The sequence below is a fragment of the Lagopus muta genome, chromosome 12 (genome assembly GCF_023343835.1).
Source record: "Lagopus muta isolate bLagMut1 chromosome 12, bLagMut1 primary, whole genome shotgun sequence".
NCBI lineage: Eukaryota > Metazoa > Chordata > Aves > Galliformes > Phasianidae > Lagopus > Lagopus muta.
The window spans coordinates 16,080,403-16,102,549 of NC_064444.1; the positions used below are offsets into that span (position 1 = coordinate 16,080,403).

The 22,147-nt window shown below is 41.4% G+C and overlaps 1 long non-coding RNA gene across 1 annotated transcript; it reads right to left on the bottom strand.

Annotated features, from left to right (window-relative positions):
* Nucleotides 1–20: 20 nt before the first annotated feature.
* Nucleotides 21–22,065, bottom strand: LOC125699412 (uncharacterized). Its single transcript, XR_007379550.1, has 3 exons — nt 21,754–22,065; nt 19,255–19,446; nt 21–838 (listed from the first exon to the last, which is right to left on the bottom strand). It is a non-coding gene; the product is annotated as an uncharacterized LOC125699412 (long non-coding RNA).
* Between the last annotated feature and the right edge of the window lie 82 nt (nt 22,066–22,147).

The window sequence follows — 22,147 nt, forward strand, 5'->3', positions numbered from 1 at the left end:
TGTACTGGATTTATTTAGAAATCTAGGTTAGCTTTTCTATCACTACAAAGCCCTCTGCCTTTTCAGAACAGTTTACAGCCTATTATCCACACTTTTCCTTCTTTATCAGCAGGCTACCCCACCATAACATAGAAAGATACAATCAGAATACAAATTGTATGCATATCTTACAGTGAACATAAATTGGAGAAACAGAGACTTAAACCTTTACTCTGCACATGGAGCCAATGCTGTTTGGAGCTTATTAACTTCATGAACACGAAGCACTTCACACAGATATAGGTTGCATCATGCACGTGGTCAACCCAGCTCCACGGGGTTCTCTCAGTGAGAGACATTCTCAACATGTCTTTGAGTTCACTGAGATCATAAAACTGGCTAGTAATCAGCTAATAATCAGTTTATAGCTGATGTCCTCTTCACACTCAGTGCTTCCCTTTTATAACTAAAGGATTGTTTTTACTGTTGTTTTGTGGGGGGGTTTTATTGTGTTTTTCTGTTTGTTGTTTTTTCCAACCGTATTCTGAGAAGATACTGCTTCTAAACTGGCTGCATTTGCCAAATAATCTGCACTGCACACTATCCAGACATAAATCTACTTACAGAGAACTATCACGCGGATGAACCATTACTATTTTCACCAATGCCAAAAGCAAAGATAGCTGTCTCCTGAGAATCCTTCTCTGTAGCCTTCCCAATTAGTCCTGCACCACGGTCAACAGCTGTTGTTCCTTGAGCTGAAGGAAATTTTCCACCAGTTACTCCCAGGACAGGTCCAGTGCACTCAGTAGGACAGCTCCAATCCAGTGGAGTAAAGGGCAGTGGTTTAGTAACCATTCTGTCACAACACATAAAAGGCAGCCAATGCTTCAGTGAAATGCCACGATTTAAACACCAGTCTGAACTAAGAATCACGCGTTATATTTTGTAACTCACTAACACTATTTTTTGTTTAAGATGCATTTTCTTCCTGCTATTTTGTCATGACTTAACAGGGCAATAATCACCTGTAAATGTAAGCAATTAACAGCAACAGTGCTGTTCTGTAAATCAGAAGAAAGTACATCCTTTGGGCTGATTTTAAACAAATTAGTTCTACTACAAACATAAGCATGCATGTTTTTAGCAGCAAAGAGAGAATGAAAGAACATCCTTCTGAGTTTGGAAGAGGCTAAACCAACAAATGACCAGGCACTGGGTGCTGTGGGATGTCTGCAAGTGGAGAGATGTCTACCTGCAGAAGCAGTCTGCTCCAGACTGGTCATATAGAAAGCTCTGAGCACTAAGGTATTTCAAGGTAGCAAATTGTAGGAATGACAGAAATACTGAATTAAAACAATCCTCCCAAACCAACAAAAAACAGTGACTCTGAGATTGACAGAAATATAAGGGAGGGTCGAGCAGAACTGGAAGCATCTCAAAAGCTGCCAAGAAAGTTTCTGCAATAGCAGAGCTTGCCTCATGTGCTGTTACTTATAATATATCTCCCTCTGGCACTACCATTTAAAACACAAGTGAGAGCAAAAACGGCATACCAATATGACAGTGGGAAAAAGAAAACAACTAAATGCCAATCAACCTCAGTAACCTGCTCAGCACAAAACTTCCTCATAAAATACACCATATTCTGTACAAAAGAAACGTATTCCTGAAATCTAAAGTATGCATTCTTCCATGGGAGCAGTGCTGGAGATAACAACCAAGAATTCAAGATTTCAAGACTTGGGAGTTTACTTATCCACAGCCACAGTAACTGAGTGTGCAACCATTCAACAGGACACCGCAGCTTCTGCATCAGCTTAACAAACACTAGGAAAGCTTTATCCTCACAGCCTGCTGATAGAGCCTCAGGATCATCCTTTCACCTCTTTTTGCAAATGCCCAGATTGCTGTTACACTTCTAACACTTCAGCCAACTTGCCCATGCTCAGACTAACAGACAATCAACAAACCACTCTGAGAAGATAAGAATGAAAGACTGCACGTCACTACAGTTCCATGTTTCCTCTGCTAACCCTGCTGCAGACTGTCTGCACAATGAACTGGAGGATGACAAAACAAATCTCATGAGCTTTCTGCTCTCTGTTGCTGCCCAGTGCTTTCCTCTAGGTTTCTCAGAATTACTCCTGAGTGACTAACTCACTTGGACAGCTAAAAACTTCAGAATACTGCCAAAATAAACTTAAAAAATTAAGAGGATAATTCTTTTAATCTGTATTAGCCTGGAGCTTGGCAGCACGTTCCTGGAGTTATCTGGAGGTGGTCTCCTCTTCTACCAGACAGGAATTCACAGTATTAAGCTGAGTGGGCTTATGTGGGGGGTTTGTAAACACTGCTTTAACCATGGACTGCCTCACAGCCTTATTCAGTCTTCCCCATGCCCATTACAACCACCATAACACTGCTGCCAAAAGGGCTGAAGCTAGAAAGCAGCTCTGCATTCTGTATTTGGAGACTAGACAACAATGAAGAGTGGGTGCCTTGATTGCAACAAGTTTCTGATCACTGCTAGCCAAAGAATTAGGAAATTCAACCATAGGTTTTCCACCCATTGTCACATCACAGTCAGTAAAGTCATGGAGACATTATTTCTCCTGTGGTTGAATTTATAACAGACGATTCTGGCCACTGTCTCTCTCCATTGTTCTCCTTTCCAAGTCCCTCTATTTGTCCTGCACTGGATCTCACCACAGCAGAGCCCACTGCCACAGGACAGCAGCTGACTATTGCATTAGGAAGCCAAGCCGAAGTAATTTATGCAGAGGCAAGCCTTGAGTATAGAAGGAAGAAATTCATTCTGCTTTCTAACTGTGCTCTATGCTCTAACTCTTAATCTTTTAAAGAAAGAGGGTGACTTCCCACTATTTGAGGCCTATTTTTACATGGATATTCTGTATTATGGATGGAAAAAAATAGGAAATTGGTAGCAAGACTGGTAGGGTCCATGCTTGATTTGCTGTATTTGTATCTTAAGTGAAACCAGAACATTATTAAATAGAGCTTTTTCATTTCAATCTCAGTACTCCCTTGGCTATCAATAAATGCTACACAGTCTACCTTTCAGTGATAGTTCAGTATAACAAAGTACCTACAACCTAAAAAGTGTTTGAGTTGGAAAGCCATGTAATCATTTAAACTATAACTTCATTTATTATATATTTCTCTTAGTAAATACACATAGGCATTTATAGAAATATTTAATATATGCAGTATTCATTTAAATATGGTGTAATTGTATTAAGCAGAAGTTCAAAATTTTAAGTGGACATGCAATGCCTGGTAAACAGACAGCAAGAAATGTCAGTGTGTCTGAAATATTAGCATCTAAAATAACTACAACCGTGTTGCAGAAAACAGAGAAATTAGGTATAGTAGGGCTTAGACACTTATTTTATCTAAATCTCACAGAAAATCTGCTACAGGCATAGGAAATCAGTAGCACATCAGGATTTAGGTCACATGTTCTAAAATATTTAGGAGCCAAAAAACTGCAGATTAGCCTAAACTAACCCACATAATCACTTCCTGCTTAACCCCATAGCATTTTATAAAACACCCAGCAGGTATCTAGCTATTTTGCCACCTTATTTTTGGCTATTCTATACATCATCACACATACTGATGTGGTTACATTAAACTGAAGACTTCTAAACAAGTCTACTTTATATCCTTTTTAAAACCATTTACTCTTCAGCATATACTGATGCTTTTCACCACAGAGTCATGCTCCCAGTAGGTACTCCTCACTTTATCTGCAATAAATACAGCATATCATACAAATGATACACAAATGATTTTGAGGCAAGCATGCTTTTCTGAAACATAACCAAGCATAAAAAAAACTCGAGCAAAAATCTACAAGATCATCGTATGAAATCACAGCTGAAGTCACTAATGAACTGACAACTTCTGAGCTTCTGATATCCCTGATATCCTTCTGATATTCTGATATCAAGATCTGAATCTGCATTTCTTCTTTACATTGCAATCCCAACTGACTTTTAGAGGTGAGAACAGAGTAAAGAGCTGGATCCACCACTCCTCATGTTTGGGATCTGAAGAGGAGTGAACATTTCCACATGAAGATGCCAACAGCATGCATGAGCTGATTTTAGCAGGGAAGTGCAAAGCAAGTTTTCTTTTCCTAGTAAATAATCAGAGATTTGGAGCAATATGAACACATCATCATAAATCCTTCATTTGGGATCTCTGCAATCATAGATAATAACTACACACCAGTCTCATAGACACCTGCAGATTGTATTCCTATCAGATCACCTTCAGTACAATAAACACAATTGATTTTTCTACTGTCTTAGCAATCCTTCGCATTACATTATTGAAAGCCCCACTCACCAATCCATCCAGAAAGCTATCAAACATGGACTGGTGATAATTCTATCAGATCTTTATTCACTCATGAGATAAACAATGTGGTGGATTTTAACCTGTTGAAAGCTTAAGTCGTTTAGGGCTAATAACCAAGCCATGCAAAAGCATTTATCAGTTCTCACAACAGATTAAAATAGCAAACAGAACTGGACAGGCAGGGTAAAACTCTGCAGCACTCTTCCTGTGCACAGTGGGAAGCTTGCCTGGCAATCTGACATCACTCCGTGCCTTTGTCTATACCATCACTTTTCCAGCTGTGAAGGTAACACCAACAGTTCTGAGCACAAGTGGTTTTGCAGCTGTGCAATACTAAGCTCCCACAACATAAAAGAAACAATTCTTTTTTCCCTCTTTGAGAAGAGTTTTTCTATCAAGTCTGGCTTGAGACTGCACATTTGAAGTCTACTTTTCTTAAAGGAGGAGGAAATCAAACAAACAAAACCAAACAACACACTGGTAGCTGCGAAGTTGGCCCAGATGATGTCAAACAACCCAAGCAACCACGGTTTCCTCTGGCTTTTGCATGTGCAAAGGAATCCTATCATGCTACAAAGAAAGAAACACATCGTTTTGGAGAAAAGGGTTCCATATAACTTGTTCCCAACATCCCAGAAGGGAACATGTCCCCCAGACATCCTTCCTTACCAGACATCTCTGGAGAGCAGGCCCCAAGTATCTGAGACTGCCTTGGTCCAGTCACAGCTTCTACCAGCACAGTGCTGCCTACTGGGAGCCACGCAACAGGGAACACCAAGAACAAAAGCTACACAATGAATTCTGTTGCTAAACCACCATTCAAAAAGCAACCTGAAAAACAGTTAAGCTGAACTGCTGATGATACTTTGCAATTAACGCAGGCCAGTGTGACTTTCTCGGAAAACTTAGAAGCATGAAAGTCCCAGCACACTTTGCTTGAATGTGACAAAATACACTGGAGACACAGCACTGCAGGCAGTGCTAAGTAAAACTATTTGCACTCACTAAATAACTTCGGAGAACTTATTTGCACTAATTGACAAAATACGTAACTCCAAAGTTAAGTCTGGATTCAATTAGGAGGAAAATCCCGTAACTGGATTCAGGAATGTGAAAAGTTCCTGCAAACACAGGAAAGAATACTCCCAAAATTGAAAGGTTTGTGGATTTTGTAACCTCACAGAGCCTCTGTGTGTGAAAAATGAAAATATTTCTTTTAAAATAATCCTAGTCCTTCAAAAGTTCTGCTCCATAAATTCCAGCCGTGCAAAACTAGATGTGGCCTCTGGAAATTAAAACTATAATCATAACAAATATTGTTAAAATATATTATGTTTCTGGGGCACACTGGCAGCTTTTAGTATTCCTGAGAAAACTCTGTGTCTATTCAAAGGCTGTTGCACCCACACAGTGATGTTCTGAATTCATGGGGATTTTTTCTTTCCTTTTATGAAGCTGAAGTGCTCAAGAGTCAAGGGAATGCATCCTTTCTCTCCTTTTTCAACCTTACAAGTAAACACTAAGACTAACTCACCTTCCTCATCTCTCTTAGGAATATTGAATTCTTCTTCATTAGTACTTTACTCACTGATGGCAAAGGTTATGCTTTACAGAACCTGAAGGGCTTAAGAACATACATGACACAACACCAAATTAGTTGTTCATTTCTGAAATTAAGCAGTTCTTCTCACATATTGAATTGGTATTGATTTCTCTACTTCAGAAATTAAAGACAGTGATTAATACCTCCAGTGTAAGTATACAATGAATCCTGACTAAATACTTCAGTAGCTATGTGAATAGGTCTCCCAGTGCAGTAAAAGAATCCAGACTGCAAGCTCCATATTCCTTCCTCAGCATAATGCAGCCTCATAGGAAAACCACCTTCCCGCATTTCCTAATCAAAATTTTATGAGAAAAAGGACCCTCCTGAGCTTCACACTTTTAATGGGAATAAATTTCAGTATTGCAAAAATGAAAATCACCCCAAACAGACCAACAAAAAATGCTGTTCTCAGGTATACATGGAATGTGCTACATACCATACACGGTTAGCAAACTACTCAAAACTTCTACTTAATTTTCTCTTTGAGAAGATCTATCGTTAAAATAACTGCAGTGGGTAAAGAAGTAGCCCCAAGAAACAGCCACAATGATTTAATACCTGTATCCTTACAAATAATGTAGCTCCCTTGCTTGCCAATGCTAAAATTCTTAAGAATCATATTTAAATAACAGAGTATGACCTGAATAACTGTGGCACAAGCTGACCTTAATGTAGTCCACTGTGAAAATACCATAGGAACTTCTGCAAAAGTTACTGAGGAAAGAATATAACTGAAGTTCATTCAACTTGAAGAGCCTCACTTTTTCTTAAGCTTGGAAATAGCTGGCATCGTCCTAGACCCCTACATATAATCCCAAGGCAGGCAGCTCATTCAGAAGGGCATTTATGAAGTGTATATGTAAACTGCAAGCGTCCCTGAAGTTCAACAACAGAAAAGCTTTTGCAGTGCAGAGAAGCATCGTTACAACAATTGATGGGTTTAGGGCAAACCCACGGAGAACTACTGCAGTTGACACAGCATCGCTTCTAGCTTCATTTTATATCCAGACTCAGCACGCAGGCTGTCACATACAAACATTCGGAAAAACAAGAGTGATGTTCAAATATTTCGGCCGACGCGCGGCTTCCAGCTGAGCCGGACCCCGAGGCCGGTACCCGGGCGAACGCTGCCGCTCGCAGGCTGCAGCGGGTCACTGCACGGCCAGCGCGGCGCCCGGAGCGCAGCGAGCCTCAGAGCCCGGAACGGCTGCGTCCCTCCGACGCGCCAGGGGCTGCCAAGCAGTGGGCTTGCAGGATTTTGTTCTCTTTGTGTCGGTGATTTTGGGGTAGTACCAAGCTATTGAGGAAGACAAAGGGTATTTAGAACATTAAAAGGAAAGCATATTTTGTTGGGAATAAGTGTGAAAAGGCATTTACAAAGACATCGCTTTAAAGAGAGGGAAAACGGTCACACCGCCTTCCACGACCCTCCCATACAGCCCCATATACACTCCATACCGACGCAGGGGAAGCGTTTCCCCCAGCTCGCTCCCCTCCCCTGCTCATTTCGGTACCCAGCCGCTCACGCCAAAGCAGGAACGGCACCCAACACCCCGCAGCCCCCAGCCAGGAGAGGGCGGGGAGGGGCTGAAAGCGGCTGCAGGCATTTCCTCCTCGTGGGAGGTACGGCCCGCAGCGCCGCCTGCCAGCCCGAGGAGCAAAGCGGGTCTGTGGAGCGGCACGGCGTGCTGCCAGTAAAACTCTGCGCCTCAGCAGTGTCCCAGCCATGCTCTGTTTGTATTCCAACCCATTATCTCTAGTTGTTCTTCCAAACGTGCACGCTGTTAAACTATGTTTTAAACAGACACCGCCTAAATGTAATGTTAACCGGTCGTCTACCCAAGCATAATTCAACATATGATACTGATTAGTTCACTCTAGAATTGGCCTTCCAAACCTTGCCAGGTTTTGGTTTTTGTTTGTTTGTTTAATAGAGATTTTGGCACATGACTAGTGTGACCAATGCTCAGCCTGGAGAAGAGAGATTTAAGCAGGCTGTGCCTTGGAACGGAGCTGCAGCAATTGATGGCTGCTGCACACTCACTCACACCCCTACACACATCTTAGAGAACAGATGAGGGCAGGCAGTGCCAACACAGTTTTGGATTCAAAACAAAACTGCAGAGTTACAGGCCAGTCGCTCCAGAGGGTTAACCAAAACGTACAGAGGCCATAAGTGAGGATACTGTAAATGGCAGAGTGCGTCAGCGCCCTAAAGCAGCAGCCACGTGGTGATCTCCATAGACATGATGGCTGTTTCTTCTTTGGGAAGCCAGTATTGGCCTCGTCTTCCCAGTGTTGCCCCACCCTGTCCATCACTTGGCCATGGATCCTATGGGGAAGCAGCTCTTCCTCTGAAACCACACAGCTGTCCCTGCACTTAGTTAGACTGCAACATTTGAAGCATCACAGAAATGCCAAGATTAATGAATTATTGACAGGATAACGTAAATACTCAAGCAGCTCAAAACTTGAAGATGAACTACCTTATTACTAGGGAGGAAATGCAAAGGTCATCTTTCTGCTTTTTATGCAAGAAAAGAAAAGAAAATCACCCGAAGAAACGTCACAGATGAGGTAACAGATAACATACTATAGACTGAACTACTGAACTCCACTCCAGCATTTGGGCACATTTCACACAGTTATCATGATAGAAAATCAATTCAAAGCATGCTCCTGGTAGGCTCTTTACTGCAGCACGTTTGTCAATGAACAGAAATGTAACTGTGTCTCTATGGCATTTCATTATTTGGAGCTGAAGAATGCCTCTAAATAGTTCCCTCTCACACAGATTAATCTATTCTCTCCCAGTTTCTAATATCCATCGTGACCTAATCTACATCAGCAAGATGCCTTCATTTCCCAGATGAAATGGGTATATTCTATTAACATGTTTTATCAATACCTCAGTCCTGGTGGCTATTTGCAAACATACTTACAGTTTACCAGCGTGCAAGGTTTTCTTACTTATTAGGGGAAAAAACACTGACTTAAACACCACAGCCTTACATTACAGAAAAAGGTCAGATGTCCTTCCTTTCCATTTGCATGGCACTTTAAAACAACTCAGTTTTCACAACAGCTTTGGGGAAGGAAGGGTTAAAGTGAAGGTGTTCCCCCCACCAAGTCCTTTAGAATACCACGTACCCATTTCAACATAAAGTGCTTCATGAAATTCTAACTGTATTTGTGCTGAGTATTGGTTTGGTAGCTTTTGCTCATGAAGGAATGTTGAGATAATTTAGCCTGAACTCCTTCACCGACTCCTCAAATTTCAGCCCACTGATTACTACATTGTTGTCACTTTTAGATAAGGGATAACTCTTGATTTAAAGCCTATAAAATGTCAAGAACTTACCACATCCCATGACTTCTCCTTTAAGCAGCTCTGTTTCCACAATGCCATGAACAACAGCTTATTTTTTTATCCAACATAAAGGATATGAAGAAACCACAGGACATGACTGGATTCCAAATCCTGCTGTTTACGAAGTATGTGTAAACATACAAACCCTGGTAGCTGAGCATCTATCCAAAGCCCTGTATCACATCTCAACAGCTTAAGAGTTATACTGCTTATACAGAATTTCATTTCAAGTACAGACTTTGCTTTCAGTGAATTCCTTCATTACACACTTTTTACCTTTCCATATAATTGTCAGCACATGTATGTTAAAACACACTTCACTGTAGTTGGTTGTTGGCAACTTTGTTTGTAGAGTATTGGCTAACTCAGGTTCTCAGTGGTGCCTTAAGCAGAAGCTACATCTTCCTGGAACCGAAGACTAAACAAAGCCAACTTCACGTTCTCAGCTCAGGAAATGGGGTGGGAAGAAGGGAAAGAGGGGATGAAAAAGAAAAAAAAGAACACTTCTACAAATCTTCACCACAATTACCAAACTAAAGCACTTCTTTCTGCCGTTTATGCACAGCTTGACTTCTGGCAGCTGAGCTGCGCTCTCAGACCACAAAGTAATTGTATTTTGGTGCATTATGTACATGTTGGATAGATAGGCTACAGCATAGCATTATGTTTTATGGCATCATGCTCTGTGTTATTCAGATTTAATTTATGCTAACTTAGCAGTACTACCACTGAACTAATTAATCCTCAGGGCGTACCTGGGGAGTCTGCTGTGGAGCTGAGGAGACATCTGCTAATCTTCAAGACTTGAGTGGCAAGCCATGGACAAGGCATGGTGGAAGGGGTCATAATCATCACTTCTCCAGAAAATAACGGGAACTTCAGCATCCATGGCAGTATGTTCTAGCTTATTACACAAGACATTCCCAAGTGAATGACAATCAATCCAGCATGCAACAGTGCAGCTCAAGATAGCAGTCAGCTTCTTCTTTATTTCAGCAAGAATTCTACCCATTCTGTACCACAGAAATACTTAGCAGTATTTGATCAGCCTGCTGTGTACAGGACATCAGCAATTATTCACATTGCTTTTTTTTTTAAATGAAACACAATAAGTTGGAATGTTATTGCATGACTGCATGCTAAGATCCATGACTTTTCTTGTAGAAGTTCCTTAAACATGATTAGCTTCCCCTCCTTGATATTTTAAACTTGGCCAGAAACCTCGAGCTCAGCTTTGCTACAAGAGGAATTTCCTCATACTTGGGAGAAGCTCTGCAGTTCAGGCTATCCAGGCATCCTTAGAGGTCCTGATATATACTTCAATTTGTACATGCAAAGACAGAATGTTTGCTTTCAGATAGAGAACAAGAAACTGAAATCTCCAAAAATAACCTGAGACTTTTCTGGTGTTTCCATCCCTCCTTCACTCAACTTCATTCTTCTACAATTACATGCAATCTGCTTTAGGTCTGTGTGAAAAACAAGCCACTTGGCTTTCATGGATAGGCACTGCTGCAATGAAAGATTTGCTAAACCAGCTTGGGAATCGATCCAACCTCATAAAAAAAAAAACACCATCAGATTTTAGAAAATGACAACGCCAGGCTTTTTCAGTCCCTGAATAACTAAGCTGTCAACACAACTCCGAACACAACACAGGTAGCAATATTATTATTATTATACTAGCTTAGTGTTTTTCTCTGGAAAGAATAAGAAGGGGAAAAGAGCTCAGCTTAACAGATAAAGGTTGTCTCACCTGCAAAATTACACAAAAGCTCTCAGATGCCATGCAGAGGAGGGCAGTATAAAAGCACCAGCTGAATATAAAGCTAAAATTGAGACCGTGCCCTTCATTCTGAAAGTATGATTCAAGTGATACTTCTGCAAAGAAAGGCGTCACAAATTCACCCTGTTAAACTCTGTCCTCTTTACTTGTCATCCCACTTGCTCCTTCAGTTGACCCTTAAGAGATCTAAGTGAAGCACACAGAGATGACTGCCAGAGAAATTTGCAAACATTTAAAATATATCTGCAACTGTTCTACAGATGTCCCAAGGATGTAAGCCTGATTTCTTGGGAAACCAAAAGCTGTGACTGAGAAAGTTCAGGAGAGTTATTGAGGGAGATTTCAGACAAGGACAATGCTGGCCTTGCACTTAGAAAAGTCCTTTGACACCAGAGATAGAAACTGAAACACAACTGGCAGCAAAGCATTAACACCTCCAGCACCCAACGTGAATGCATTAATGATTACCCTAACCCTTGCCACCCTCTGAGCAGCGTTCTAAGTGGGTAAAAACGCTATCAAGGAAAACGTGAATAGAAAGCATTCTAATGGAAAAACTTAAATGCCTTTTACTAAGGTGCGATAAGCACTCAGACATAAATCTTGTGCTGCACCACATCTGCTAAAAGTGAAGCTATAAAATCTAGAGTAAGATGTTAAAAAAAAAAAAAAAGAGGGGGCTAAATGAGTTCATTAGTGTCCTTTAGAAGTTATTGGCTTCCTCCCTTCTCTCATTGTCAAACCTTGAAGGTACATAAAAACTTAGTGAAGATAATTCTCTACGGCATTTTTGCTCTATGGCCATGAATGGCAGCCCAACAAGTACAGAGAGAGATTTCAGATATTGAATTCCATAACTCATGGCCCATGTGTTTTAGTTTGCTTGTAGGGATTTACCACTGTGGTGAGAATACTTTTTTTTTTAAAGAAAAGGCAAACATTGCTATTTACATCGAGAACATAATTCCCTGCCTCCTGAAACGTGAGCTCTTAAGAAAAGCGTTCATTGAAATCTAAATGCAATAAGGCAGGGGTTCTGTAGATTGCAGATATGCATGGCAGCGTGGTTTTCTTGAGAGGTTCTTTGTTTTGCTTTATCATTTTTGACATTTCATATAGCAATTTATGAGCTTTTGCAGAAGAACACCAGAGCAGCACAAAGCACAGGGGTGGGAGAGGTTCATGTTAAGTATTATTAAAAGATCTTCCTTTCCAAAATAAGAAATGAATGCAAAGGTATAAAACCATCTGCCAACACAGATCCTTTACAAAACATCAGAAACATGGGATACTCTGATACTTAATAAGAAAGTCACCTGTAACATCAGTCCAAGTTCTACTTGTTTTATGGGTGTTCAGTGGTCAGATGAGACACTGCACCCTGATTTAACAAGACAGTACACAGAGCTTAGAAGAACTTTCTGGATTTGTCAGTCATTTGTATGGCAAAAGAATCCAGCTGACATGGCCAAAGCACAGCTTTGCAGGTCCAATTCTGAGGAGTCGGAAGCCCCCATCCCAAAATCAAAATCAGATTTTAAATATTTACATTAATATTCACTTTCATAGCAACACTGAGATTAACATTACTTTTAAATCATGATAAAGGCAGCTTCTGGAAGTGATTTGTTGCTCTGCCTCTCCAGCCCATTTGGTGACTGCTGTGATATATAAATTGTTCACAGATCTACATACCCTGAAATTCTTCAGAGCAAGAGCCACGTTTCTTGTTTGACTTGACTGTCAGAGACATACCCCAATTATCAATACATATTAAACTATACTTATGTTGGGATAAATTCCTACAGATTGTTTTGCTGTTGTTTTTATTATTTCCTCTCCTTTTCTTTCTGTTGAGTTTCTCCCCATCTACCATTGCTCCCAATTTCTACATCAATGATGCGCAGTATTTGTAACTCCTTTCATGGATCATATGATCTATTTTAACTGCATACATATTTCTATCTTTTGTTCACTTACTGCCAAAATGTCTATAGGCTGTTCAAGTGTTCTTCACATGTTTTTATATCTGGAAACAGCACTAAACATAGCAGTCTCCTTCAAATTCTGGCTTAATAAAACCCTGAGTAATTCACTAACATATTGAGCTGTACTGCACATAGAAAAGTCCTTTGACACCAGAGATACTGAAGTACTGGAGCTAGGACTGGCACTGCATAATGTAGCTTTTCAGAAATGCTAGATCTCTTGTTTTGGAAACTCTTTCATTTACTTAAAGCTTCCTGATAAATGGCTGGATCATCTTCAAGCTGAAATCAGTGACATAATTGCCTCTGACTGTACTAAGAACAAGGCTCCAACACCACCAACCCAAGGCTTTATGATTTTCAATGGCTCTGTACAAATCGCAGGCATTAAGAAATGTGTCTCCACCTCAAAATTAAATCCTTTGGGTGTGCAGCAGTAGATAAAACCACTTTGCACTGAGATAGCACTTTCTATTTCAATGCCTTTTACAATTGATTATGCCTTTGAATCCCTTCTGCAAGATAGCCACATCATACTGGAAAACCAGCACAGAGATGCTGTCGTTTACCCACTGAAGCATGGGTGAAATTCCAACACCCAGCCCCTGTGGGTCCGTGCCCCTTTGCTGATGGGAAGAAAGCTCACAAGTCTCTGTAACGAATCATCATTTCTCTTTATGACAACGGAGCTACAGCTCCATAATCCTCTGTTAACATCCACATTTGTGATCTGATTCTACTGGAGAAAAAGAAGTTGTTGCTTTATTGTTCGAGGCACAATTCCAGGCTGTTGAACCTGCCTCATTTTGCAGCTTCCAAAAGCTTTTCCAAGCCATCTGGAGAGAGTTTAAGCAGTGTTTCTAATCCTAATGCATATTTCCAAGCTGAAGCCTTATTTGAAATAAGCAGCACCAATGCAAAGCACCTGCAATCAGTATCTGTAATTTCTCTGGCACTTGCACACTTTTCCATAGAGCTTCTTCTGGCTTTTGGCATGCCACAAGCTTCAGTTACACTCAACAAGCAGCAAAATTCTTGCTGTCAACCTAGCAACAGGTTCCTGAAAACCAACAAGTTCTATCGAGCTCTTTCTCTAGTCTTCACACCTTCTTTCTTGGAAGAAGTACCCCAGTATTAACAATACCCCTCTACTACATGCTTTACAGCAAAATTCTAGCCTGGACCCTACATGAGATATCTTCCTTTCCCCCCTTAATTATAGTTATGGTATCTTACTCTTCTAGATACATCAAGTGAGTCGGTTGGAAATACTTGCTCTTGCTTCTTCTTCTCTCAACTACTAAATTTCTGTCAAATACACAAAAAGAACTGGCCTATTTGTGTACTTGATCCCCTACGATCACAGTGCACTTAGAACTTCAAACATGACAGAAATATGCATCTTTCTGACACGTGGATGGAGTTCTGCAGGGCATATAGTTGTGGTGAGAGCCGTTTGTTTTCCTTAGCTGGATACACACAAGCTGTACATTACAGTGAGGCACATTATATTTGCAACTAAACTTGCCTTATTTGGACTTTCATCTTCTCAGATGCAGAGCAGAATTGTGACTGCATCTGCCAACTAGTTATGGAGTGGTGATGAAGCACACAGAACTTTGCTGCTTTCTGGAGGAAAGCTGCTGGTAAACCAACAGGCAATCACATATTTCTGTTGTGTAATTTTGGTTTTAACTAAAATGGCCAAAATACCAGACCGTACTGAGAGAATCTCTGTTAAGCAGCTCATGTTTAAAGTGGAGTTTATGAACTTCTGTCTGTGACAAGGCAGCCATTAAAACCCTTTGGCACTAGAGTCAAGAAAATACAGTGAAGAGGCCATATCCTTTGTCTGGTGCTTAGGAAAAAAAGGGAAGACTAATTTCACTTAAACAGAGCAAGTGAGGCCAGAGTTTTCTCCCAGAACTCCTCTCTGCTTCTCTTCCAAGCACTGCTTGTTGACTAAGCACTTACCTCTTGCATTGCAGTTATCAGTAGTGCAGAACTGGTGCTATGCTCAAGGACAACTCCGCCTTGCAGCATGCAGTCCCTGTAGAAACTAGGGCTGAGGATGGGGATGACAGTCAGCAGAGGTTTTTACAGGCAGGATAATAACAAAAGAGTTAGCTAAGGGTTAGCCCCACTTTCTTGTGGCTCCTTTCTAACACAGTCCTGAAGTAATCAGACTGGGCAAGGGGCCAGACAAGCCTCTGGATTCCTGCAACCAAAGACTAGTAAAAGCTGTTGAAAGACAATATAAAAGTGTCTTAGTTTCAGGTGTCTGAGACAGACCTAGAACTCCATTCAGACTGTAGTCTCAAGAGCCGTGGGTTTGTCTATCATTTAAAGGATATACTGGAAGTCACATCATTTGAGGCACTGAAGCTCAGCTGGACACTACTAACACCTCAAGCAAATGTCTCCATGTGCTGCTGGAGACTTTGGACATCTCTTCATTTTTCACATTAGGACACAGTGAGAGTATTCTTCAGAGGCCATACTGTACAGTAAATTATTAAAAGTCATTCTAATACTGACAGCTTAAAAACTGCATGAGCTGGGTTGTTGGAACTGAAATCCAGCTCCTTGAAATAAGTGAGCTGGAAGAAACACTACAGTAACATCAACAGATCCATAAAGTAATTTACTGTTCTGAACCAATTCTTTTTTTTTTTCCCCCATTATTCCTTATTCTACATGAACTTCCTAAATCTATTCTACTGTACAGCAATAAACAGAAACTACTGCAGGGAGACAAAGTGAATAAATCTACATATTTAAAAGGATAATAACATGCTAATAAAATTCTCTACATAAAAAGAGAAATCACAGTGCTTACAGCAGTTTCCCATGCCAATATTTTCAACACATTAAGGCTTAAAGTTGTGGTCCTTGCATTTAGGTAAAATATCATTGCATTTAAATGAGTTGTAACAGAAAAGATACTTTGATGGAGGCAAAGGATCAAAGTTAATAAACTGAAAATTCTGACTTCCAAGGACTGTTTCACCGTGAGGAAGAAATAACACAACAAAGTTTAGGAAATGGGAAACTCTCCAAGTACACTGAAAATCACATTATTTGAGGCATTTGACATGAATCTGAATGTAATCCTTGTAAGTATACCATGAAGAAAACATTTGTGGTGGGGGCAGTCCTCTAAATAACCTTTCCACGTGTAGTTCGTACTGCCAATAGGATCTGCAGTGGTGTGAAATGACCTGAGCCTAGCCTGGACTTCCCATAAAACAACAGAAAAGGTGTCACAATATTTTATACATGTCTCTCTACATATCAGTTATCAGACAGCAAGATGCTTGTTGTGCAGTAACTGCTGAGCACTCAGTAGCGGCTGAGTAACGATGACTGGGGATTTATCGCCCTCTTGTGAATAGGAAAAAAGCTGCAGTCTTTTGGAAAACGTGTGAGCAGTGCTTCATACTAATGAATGCTGTGATAAAAACACATCTGTACATTAAAGACAAATTTGGATAGCTCAGAGGGCCTACCTTTAACAGTTCAAAGGCTGCTGTCAGCTTCCTCTTTAACTTGGTCTGCAATGTAACTGTAAGCTTTCCCAGGCAGGCACAGGCCCTTCTTAAGTGCATGCACAGCACATCCCATGTTAATACAAATTAATTCCACTTTTCTATCACCACACCTAGCAGCAAGATGGCTTTTTCCTGTAGTTCTTCAACAAGGAAATCTTACCAAAATTTTCTCCTGAGATTATTATCAAGCTCTTGTATCAACAAGCCGACTGCCATTTAATCATGAACAACAGAGGTCTCTCTTCATACAGAAGCAGGAATAACAGTTTTACAGTAATTTAAAAACTTTTTTCTTGGCAATGCTGCCTTCTTTAATGTATATTAAACAAAGCATAAATCCTATCCAAATGAAGGCACCCCCAAGTCCTCCCAGCACAACATATTAACTACTTCCACAGAAAGCTCTGTATTACTACCACTTAGCATAATAAATACTTAAAGCAATACTGCAATGAAGAATACAAATCCACCTATGACTTCCCTGTTCTTCATATTGACACTTAACCAACACAGCTTTATAGCTACTATATTTAAATGCAATTAGTTCCATACATTTCCAGCTTAATAAGAAATAATACATATTCATTTCTGCTCATTAACAGTCAGTATATAATTCTTAGCTAATGAACATTCAATTATGTTCCCTGAATACATTGTGGGATAAATTCTCTTTTTGTTGCTCATATCAGTTCACTTCAATTCATTGGCTTCTAATTAAAATTCTTTTGCCTCATGTAGACAAAACTGGTTTTTTTTTTACTCCCCAGAGACTTCTTTAAGAGTTGTTTTATCTTTATGTACAGTCAGCTCCCTAATTAATGCTTTAAATAGGGTAAACTTTACTGAGGCTCCTGGGTTCAGTTCAAAGGGAAAAAAAACAGTTAATTTTATATCTCATTCTCACGCAATTCACTGGAGTCACTCTTTTTCTTGTAAATCTACTTTTTTCTTTTGTTTTCAAGTGAATTCAATAATCAGGGAAGGCACTAGTTTGGGAGCACTGGGATTTGGAGATCCCCCATCATTAGTCCAGAGCTTTCCTTACCCAGAGAAACAGAAGAGAAAATCTTGTCAAGTTGTCCAGTTTTGCAGCCACCACAGGTGAGGAAATGTTTTGGAAGGGTTCTCCAAGGGAACAGCCCCAGTGGATTCCCTGAGATAAACACTGCCTTTATTTTCAGACAGCATCAGCAAGACACAATGTTAATGTGTTTTTTCCCTTAACTCGTTAGCTGAGCTAGCTCAGCAATCTATCTGCCAGACTAGGACCTAAAATCTAACACAAGTCCTACTTCACCAGGATGAACAACATGCAAGGTAAGCATTTATTCAAGTGCCTGCCTTTGTGCAGGACTTTATCAAGTATAACTCGCAAACTGAAGTGGCTGGGTTCTTGCCTCTCGTGTTACTCGTCTTCCATCAGTTAAGCAATGTCAAAAGAAAGCAATTCAGTAGACGCAGCTTCAGGGAACTCTTAGCACGAAGCTTCTCTCTCTGATGTAGCACACCAGGACATACTTGTAGATTATTTTATGTAGATTAGGGAATGGGCCGGACTCCTATCATTCAGACTGGGTACAGCAACTTCCAGTTAATAAAAACAGCTATAAACAACTCTCAAATGTGATGAATCATTTGAAAACTTACCAAACATTGTATGAACCCTACACGCACAATTCTAGCACAGAACATCTAACGTTTAAGGAACAAGGGGAAGTGGAAGAGAAAGGAATTTCTGTAAGAGAATATGTCAAGCAGCATCCAGGAGGCACGTTAGCTTTAGAGGTGTTTCAGTTACATTTAATATTAAACAAAACCCAAAGATACATTTATCTCTGCAACTGATTTGAAAAGAGAAAAGCAAAGCATGGGGTGGTTGTGTATGCATGCATGCACATGCATGTGTTTGCTTGGATGGATTATGTATGCCTGTCACTACATCCTCTGGTCCACAAACACTTGAGCGCTGTGAAGGAACAGGCCAGAACTGCTTCCATTGTTTACAGTGACACAGAAACAATAAATTCTACTGAAAGACATGCAGAGCTAGATTCTCAGCAGTCTGAAATCGATTGATGAAGTCCTAACAAATTACATTGTCTGTTATCTGGCCCATTGAACATTCCCACGGATGGCATTTTTTACTGAGTGTTAAATAGATATTAGTTATAGAGACTGTTAAGTAATGTTTGTTTCAGTTCCCTTCTACAATCAGATCTTATTTCCATTACTGTATACCACTTAATTAGTCCTTTATCAGTACTTGAAAAAGTGATTTTGATTCCTCTTTCATGGTAAGTATGTTGTTTACTATTGCAGCTGCTATTAACGACATGACAGGCCATGTTTACCCCTGTGGACATCACTGGGGAGACAGGTATGTCCACACTGCTTAGCACTGAGTTTGGGTTTCCTTGGAGACTCGTGCTGGCTTTCTGATTCTCAGATACAATCATCAAAAAAGCCTGTGGCTTTTTAGTTTAAAATATCTGTGGCAACCTGCCACAGTGCCATTAACATAAGCACGCCACAGAGGTTTTGTTGTATGGCTGAGGTATGAAGACCTCTGAGGATACATGACTTACCAGGATAACACTGCAATGCTGTCTCAGGTGGAGAAAAACAAACTTGATGTGACTTGCCATTCATGCTATTTGGCTTCACTGGACACTGGAGAAAACATCTGCCGTCTGCACCCAGGTTTTCTCTTGGGAGGGATCAGTAGGCATTGCTCCAGGAGGGGAGCAAAGAACGAACTGGTGTTAGTAGATGATGATCTGCAAAGAAAGAAAGGAGAAGTTAAACTCACAGTGGAAACACACTAGAAATCTATTTCTGATTTCATACCCATTATGTAAAAGTAGCTCACAATCAATACCACAGAAAGTAAGACAATAATCAGAACGACACTTTGCATGAAGAAGTTTTGTAGTATTCCTCGACGAAGGGTCGTGCTTTTCCTCACATGTAGTTCAGATTCTGCCCTCAATTTTCTGTGCAGCGGCATTACACAATTGCGGCCACAAGAGGGGGAATGTTCATCAAGAGCAAGCAGGGAGCAACTCAAACACGAGGCGAGATTTCCATTTCCGTGTTAAAAATGCCTTCGTGAGTGTTTTATAAAGTTAAGGCAACAGGCCCAATTGAAGAATTAAATATGAAAATGCTAACAAGGGAAACTATTTAGAGTACACACTGAAGCTACACCTGCTCTAGAGCCTCATTTTACAATACAAGACAATCCAGGGTAAAACACCTTAGGGAGAACATCTACCTTCCTAGGGACCTGCAGAAATAAAGGTGGGTGTAGGTTCAAACATGGAGAGAAAAGAAAACAAAAAACACCTAATTGACAGCAAACTAATGCTACTGCTCCCATCTTGCCAATCTGTAGTATCAGATGCTCTGTTGAGGTAATGGTAACTGAAATGATTGCAGAAATCAGTTTCAGTTTTAGTTGTTTCGTATTAGAGGAACGTGAACCAGTGTTCATTCTACCATAGACTGGCAGACCAGACAGGAATTATTATGCAAGTGTGACTGACGTCAGTTTAACCAAAGGATCACACCTTCACACATTCTGAAGATTAGAGCATTTTTGTTGCACTGTTCATACCTCGTAACCAGTGAAGTTAAGCCTTTTTGAGGTCACTATGGCTAATCAGCCTTAGATAAGTAAATATTTATAATCAGTACAATTGTCTTTTAACAATTCTTCTGCACAATAAAAGCATCACATTTGTAAAACTAGATACTTTAGTATCCCAGGTTCTAGAGGCAGGATTGGATTTGATAAGGACAAATGCAGTGGCTTGTTCTTAGAACTTCACATTTTAAATGACAAGTAATTGTGCAGAAATGCATCTAAGCGTTATCGTGAATCACAGCGTGAGTCACAGAGCCAGGGCAGTGAGATAGAAGCAGATACTGTACGGGGATATATAAACTTGGCAGAAAGTAATCCTTCCTGCCCAACCACCAGCACTGGTCAGCCCTCCTGGGGAGAAGTGCTTCCAGTTTAGGCACCTGAAAGGTCTGGAGAAAAGCCAGAGAGAAGCACCAGGAATAGTCAGATCTTTAGAAACTGTGACCTGGGGGAGAAAACCTGAAAGCACTCAACTGCTGAGTGTAGTGAAGGCTTGAGAGAATCATGAAAGCACTGTAAGGGTATGCAAAAAGTAACCGCAAAGAAGAAAGGGAACAGTTCACATCCACTAAGGAAATGGATATAAATTGCAGAGAGAAAGGCTCTACTCAGAAAATATATTTGTATACATGGGAACAGATTGGCTAGGAAAGCTGTGGGATTTTAGAAAGAGCTTGTACAATGATCTGTTAACGAGGGCAGAACTGAGCCGCCTTCTCTGGGGTTCCCTCAGCCTTATCTTCCACACAGCACCGGTTCCAAGGATCAGTGGTCACTGGGTGACCCTGGAAACCTGCCAAGGGAAATCCTCCACTCACCGCATTTCTGTGACGCGCAGGCTCCAGTTAACCCAAGGATATCATTAGGACTACTCCTTCAGCACACCCAATTCAAACCACGGATAATTTTTAGTGTTTACTAAAACTATATTTGGTGGAAGCAGCCACGCCAAACCGGGAACTGAACCATAAGATTTATGTGATCTTTTTACAGCAATACGAATAGTTGGTTCAGCAAGAGATTGATGTGGGAAGAAGTGTCAGTATTTTCACGAAGAACAGATGTGAGATAGAACAGAACACCACAGCAAAACACGGTGCCTGCGTAGAGAACACATGCCACTGCTAAGGCCAGGTCTGGGAGCAGCTCTGCAGACTGCCGTCCTGCTGGCTCACCCGCAGCAGCAGATCAGTGCGTGAACCCAAGCACGTGTTTCCTAACCGCGGTCAGGCTGCAAGTTCCTTTAGCAGAGGAAGCAGAAGCGTCTTGGGGTGCAAAGAAAGGCACGTGATGGGAAACAAGGCTCCGTGCAGCTGCCACAGCTCCTGAGCCTCACCCAGCCCCTCTCCAGGGCCGCCCTGCAGGCGTTGCACGGTGTGACCCGGGGCCAGGTGTGAGCCCAGCTCCCGTACGGACCGCCCTCGGCGGATCTCCGTACCTCATCTCACACTACGGCTCTCCGCAGCACGCGAGCGCCATCCTTCGCTCGAAAAGGGCTTCCGTCGCACACCGTGAAACGCCAATCTGTCTCTTATCTCTCACATGTCAGCCCTCGTGGATGCCGAGCACCGCTCGCGTTCACGGGAACGCCAGGGCTCAGCCTGCGGCAACCGCCGCCTCAGCACCCAGCGCTGCGATGCCGAACGAGGGCTGCGGGGAAGGAGGGTGCCGGGCTACAGCTCGGGAAGCAGCGAAGGGAGAACGGCAGAACGGCAGAACGCCGTGCGCTCCCGGTTCCCGCCCAGCAGCTCGCGCCTCAGGAGGCGCGCGGGACCGTGCGCGAGCCCAGCGGCTCCCTGGGCGCGAGCGGTTGGTTATGGGCGGCTCGCCGG